Source organism: Monodelphis domestica, chromosome 6 (assembly GCF_027887165.1).
Source record: "Monodelphis domestica isolate mMonDom1 chromosome 6, mMonDom1.pri, whole genome shotgun sequence".
In the NCBI taxonomy this organism is placed as follows: Eukaryota; Metazoa; Chordata; class Mammalia; order Didelphimorphia; family Didelphidae; genus Monodelphis; species Monodelphis domestica.
In genome coordinates, this window is record NC_077232.1 from 296,219,321 (window position 1) to 296,225,370 (window position 6,050).

Below are 6,050 nucleotides of genomic sequence, written 5' to 3' on the forward strand. Positions count from 1 at the left end.
TGAATTTACAATGGTAACCAAGGAAACCGAGGAGTTCCAGACAGGAAATAAAAGTGAGGGGCTGATGCTTTATAATGGACATAAACATCTTAAAGTCTATGTTAGTCTGAGACCAGTGAAGTTGGACTTTCCCTCAGAGAGGACCTCTCATGTGACTAGGTCAAACCTGGGGTTTCTACCCCCGAGCTAAATAAACTGGGGATCACCAAATCCCTCCAAGCTACAAGTTTGGGGTTCTAGATTCCATGTTGACAGATCCCACCCTGCCAAGCTTCAACCTTGGCTCACGCCCACCTCTGCTGCCTCCCTCCCACACGTGGACAACTGAACAAAGCTAGAAAAAGTCAGGACTGGGACTTCGACAAATTTATGCTACGTCATCGCAACTGGACCCTCGATATCAGTAAGGCGATCCTTTGACATTGCTCTAATCAACTCATTCTCCTACTCAGAGGTTTTCCCAAACCGCTTCCTTCCTCTTTCTTCAACCAGGTTTGACTGAAAACTTTGTCATATCTTTTATAGAAAAAAAATGAGACTGGTGGTCAAGAGCTCCCTCATCTCCCCACCTCCTCTTCTCAATTTGCCCAGATTCCCTTTGCCACCATCTCCTCCTTCACTGGTATCTCGTGTGAAGCCATGGGCCTCCTTGCTCTCCTCTCTCTAAATGCAGAAATGATCCCATTTCATCCCATCTCAGTTCATCTCTTCCAGCAGCCTACTCACTTTATGAGCCCCAGTGGGTCCCTCATCTTGGATCTTTCCTCCCTCCTGGCTCCTTCTGTGCTGTCTACAAACACACCCATGTCTCCTCCATCTTCAAAAGCACTCAATCCTCACTAGCTACCACCATACAGCTTTCCTCCCTTTTGTGGCCCAATTCATTGAGATGGCATCTACCATAGATGCTTCCTCTTCCTCTTGCCTCGCTCTCTTCTTAACTCTCTACTCTTGTAATAGTTAAATATAGTTTCTCTGCCCAAAGTGTTGTATTTTTATGAGGTTTATTAAAGATTAAGAAATAAAGAAAATACAAGATAGGAAAAGCACGTGTCTAGGAGGGCTGAAAAACCCATTCAATTTCCCTTACTACATCTTGAGAGATGCGTGTGCTTTGAAGGGGAAGCAGGGAGAGGGGCCAAGTAGGCAGAGAGTCAGTTTAAATACAAATTGTGTTCTTGCACTCAGGTGAGGATTCAGGGTGATATTATAGGGAATTCTGGGAACTACCAAGGACTTCTGGGAATTGAAGTCTGGGGTTCAAATCTCCATTTTATGCTCTTTAGCTCCTGACCTTGTTATCCACTAAAACTGCCCTCTCTGCAGTTACCAGTGATCCCTTAATGGACAAATTTAATGGCTTCTTCTTATTCCCCTTTCTTCTTGACTGTTCTACAGCCTTGGGCACTGTTGATCACTTTCTCCTCCTTGATATTGTCTCCTCTCTGGGTTTTCAGGACAGCCCTCTGTCCAAGCTCTCTTACTTCTCAGACTCCTTTGCTGGATCTCCACTGAGATCTGACCTCTAACCATTGATATCCCTTGGTGGCCCATGCTGGGCTCTCTTCTCTCTCTCCTCTCCCTAGGTGATCTCATCAGCTGCCATAGGTTTCATTGATCATCTCTGTTTATTGGATTTCATTTTCTGATATGGGATTATTTAAGAATTCTATTTCTTCTTCTGTTAGTCTAGGCAGTTTGTATTTTTGTATATATTCATCCATATCGCCTAGATTGCTGTATTTATTGCCATATAATTGAGCAAAGTAATTTTTAATGATTGCCTTGATTTCCTCTTCATTGGAGGTGATGTCCCCCTTTTCATCTTTGATGCTGTTAATTTGCTTTTCTTCTTTCCTTTTTTAAAATTAGATTGACCAGTACTTTGTCTATTTTGTTTGTTTTTTCAAAGTATCAGCTTCTAGTCTTATTTATTAAATCAATAGTTCTATCACTTTCTTTTTTATTAATTTCTCCCTTAATTTTTAGGATTTCTAGTTTGGTTTTCTGCTGGGGGGTTTTAATTTGATCGCTTTCGAGTTTTTTTATTTGCATTTTCAATTGATTGATCTCTGCTCTCCCTAGTTTGTTAATATGTGCACTCAGGGATATGAATTTACCTCTGATTACCACTTTGGCTGCATCCCAAAAGGTTTGAAAGGATGTCTCGCCATTGTTATTTTCCTCGATGAAATTATTAATTGTTTCTATGGTTTCTTCTCTAACTAAACAATTTTGGAGTATCATATTGTTTAATTTCCAATTAGTTTTTTATTTGGTTTTCCATGTACTGATTATTATTTTTATTGCCTTGTGATCTGAAAAGGCTGCATTTATTATTTCTGCTTTTCTGCATTTGTATGCCATGTTTCTGTGACCTAGGCGTATGGTCAATCTTTGTGAATGTGCCACATGGTGCTGAGAAGAAGGTGTATTCCTTTTTGTCCCTATTTATTTTTCTCCATATGTCTATTAACTCTATTTTTTTTAAGATTTCATTCACTTCTTTTACTTCTTTCTTATTTATTTTTTGGTTTGATTTATCTAAACTTGATAATGGTTGGTTCAAATCTCCCACTAATATTGTTTTACTGTCTATTTCTTCCTTCAATTCTCCTAGTTTCTCCATTAGAATTTGGGTGCTATATTATTTGGTGCATACATGTTGATTAGTGATATTTCCTCATTATCTAAAGTCCCTTTTAACAAAATATAATTACCTTCCCTATCCCTTTTAATCAGGTTTATTTTTGCTTTGGCTTTATCAGATATCATGATTGCAACTCTTGCCTTCTTTCTATCAGTTGAGGCCCAGAAGGTCTTACTCCATCCTTTAATTCTGACCTTGTGGGTGTCTACCCACCTCATGTGTGTTTCTTGAAGACAACTTATGGTAGGGTTTTGGATTCTAATCCATTCTTCTATTTTGTCTACGTTTTATGGGTGAGTTCATCCCATTCACGTTCAAAGTTATGATTGTGACTTGTGAATTCTCTGGCATTTTAATCTCCTTCCCTAATTCTAACCTTTCTTCTTTAGCTCTAACCTTTTAATCCAGTGATTTACTTTAAATCAGTCCTCCTTGTCCCCTCCCTTGATATGTTTCCCTTTCTAGCCCCTCCCTTTTTGTTCCCTCCCCCTCCCCTCTCTCCTTCCCTCCCCTTTTGTTTTCCCTCCCTCCCTGCCCCCCCTTGGTTTTTCCTTCTCTCTACCTTGTTGGGTAAGATAGAATTCAAGATCCCAATGGATCTGGATGTTTTTCCCTCTCAGAGTTGATTTCCCTGAGAGTAAGATTTAAGTAAAAACTCTCTTCCTCTCCTTCTTATAGGAGTTTTCTTCCCTCCCCTTCCCGTGTGAATCTTTGTGTGAGAAAGATTATTCTATTTGATTTTTCTTTTCCCCCTATTTACACATTACATTTTCCATATATTAATATATAGATTGATATAAATGTAGTCCTTATAGAAGAGAGTTTGAATAAATGAAAGATAAACAATTTTCTCCTTTTCCCTTTCCATCATATTTACCTTTTCAGGCATTCCATGCTCTTTGTTTTTCAATATTGAACTTTCCACAGAGCTCTGGTCTTTTCTTTGCAAAAAGTTGGAAATCTTCTATTTTTGTTGAATGCCCATACTTTCCCTTGGAAGTATATAGTCAGTTTTGCTGGGTAGCTGATTCTTGGTTGAAGACCCAGCTCTCTTGCCTTTCTGAAAATCATGTTCCATGCCTTATGATCATTCAGAGTGGAACTTGCAAGGTCTTGTGTGACCCTGATTGGCATTCCTTTATATTAAATTGTCTTTTCTGGCTTCTTGTAAGATTTTTTCTTTGCTTGAAAGCTTTGGAATTTGGCAATTACATTCCTGGGAGTTGTCTTTTGGGGATTTAGTGTAGAGGGTGTTCTGTGAGTTCTTTCAGTGGCTGTATTGCCCCCTTGTTCTAGAATCTCTGGGCAATTTTCTTTGATTATATCTTGTATTATGATGTCGAGTTTGCTGTTTATTTCTGGATTTTCTGGTAGTTCAATTATTCTTTAATTATCTCTTCTTCCTCTATTTTCCAAGTCTGTCACCTTGTCAGTGAGATATTTTATGTTCTCTTCTAGTTTCTTGATCTTTTGGCTTTGCTTTATTGATTCTTTCTCTTTTACCTGCTCGTTGTCTTCCAGTTGCCTAATTTTGACCTTTAAAGCTTGGTTTTCCTTTTCAGTTTGGTCAACACCGGTTTTGTAGTTGCGTGAAATTCTTTTGCATTAATTCCCACTTTCCTGACAGAAGGCTTCCATCTTTTTGATCATTTTCGATTCAAATTCTTCAAAAGTTTGTGGAGAGTTTCCATTTCCTTTGGAAGGTTTCAGAGCATTTGCTTGTGTTTCCTCTTCTATCTCCTCTGTATTTTGTATTTTTGCTCCATAAACTGTGTCCAAAGTTGCCCCCTTCTTGTTTTTCTTGTTGTTTTGAGGCTTTTTTGCTTCTGTGCTGTTTGCCATCTCTATCTGAGTGAGGGGGGCTGGCTCTTCTGTTATCTGTCTGGTGTTCAGTGGCTTTAGCCCAGGCAAATTGTCTGTCTTCCCCAGGAAGCCCAGAATTGCTGGTGTTTCAGTGTTTAGGTGTTACTACCCTCCTCAGTTCCCTCCTGATGCTTCTCTGTTGCCTTACTTCTATGCTCTGCGCCTGGCTTGACACTCTCAGATGTATTTCAATGCCTTTGCTGGCCAGAGGAGCCTGCACTCTGAGGGGGAGGGGCCGTGGCTTCCCAGAGCTCCAAGGCTGGTGATAGGATTAACCTCAGACTGAGTATGCCCTGAGGCAGGGACCTTCTGTGAGACTCAGATGGAAGGATCTGGTCAGGGGGCTACAGACTTCCCCCGTCTCTCTCTGTTTCCCTGCTGTCTGAGTGCCCCCGAGGCTGGGTCAGGTTGTTTTCAGGATGTGGCCTTCAGCTCCGAGGCCCTTTGCCAGCCCTGAGGGTTACTGTTGTTTCAGATGACCCTGCACTCTGAGGGGGAGGAGCTGTGGCTTCCCGGAGCTCCAAGGGCTGGTGATAGGATTAACCTCAGACTGAGTATGCCCTGAGGCAGGGACTTTCGGTGAGACTCATGGAAGGATCTGGTCAGGGGGCTACAGGCTTCCCTTGTCTCTCTGTTTCCTTGCTGTCTGAGTGCCCCCACGACTGGCTCAGCTTGTTTTCAGTGTTCGGCCTTCAGAATAGCCGGCTCCCGAGGCCCTTTTGCCTGCCCTGAGGTTCCTGCTGCTGCCTCGGATTCAGCGCTCTGGGTTGGGGGGGATGGGTCCTGGGACCTTCCTTTTGCCTACCCCTTATATCCGAGTGATCTCGGGTTCTGACTTTTGGGGGGCCGTACCTTTTGATCCAGGTCCAGGAGGAGTGTTCCCAGGGTCTATTCTGTTGTTTGTTTTGAATTTCGGTGCCCTAGGAGCATTCAGTTTGAGATCGGTAAGGAAGGGTTTCTGGAGCTCTGAACTTTAGCTTTCTCTAAGCTGCCATCTTGACCGGAAGTCCCTCGATCATCTCTGTCTAGATGATGGCCAGAACGAATGTCTCTCCAGACTTTCATCTCCAAGTGGCTAAACTAGATGTCCTGTAGAAACTTTAAACTCTGACATATCCAGAACTAAACGTGCCATCCTTCCCCCATGCCCTCTTGTGATTACTTTGGAGGCTCTCCTCTTCCTCCTGTGGCCACCTAGGCTTTCCATCTAAGTGTCATCCTTTATTCCTCACTGTCTATATCTAATCAGGAGGCAAGTGCTATCATGTCTTCCTTCTCAATATGGCTCCCAAATGTCCCCTTCTTTCCTCTGACACTGCCACCATCTGGGTGCAGGCCCTCTTGTTTGGACTATAGTCAAAGCCTTGGGGTTGTTCTCCCTGCAGCAAGCCTTTCCCTTGACCAGGCCAGCCATTCTCCACTTGTCAAAGTGGTCTTCCCAAACACAGCCTTTCTCCTTCGCCCTGTCCCATAAACTGCAGTGGCTCCCTATTGCCCAAGTAGAAAGCCTTCGTTGGGGTCATAAGGCCTTTCTTCA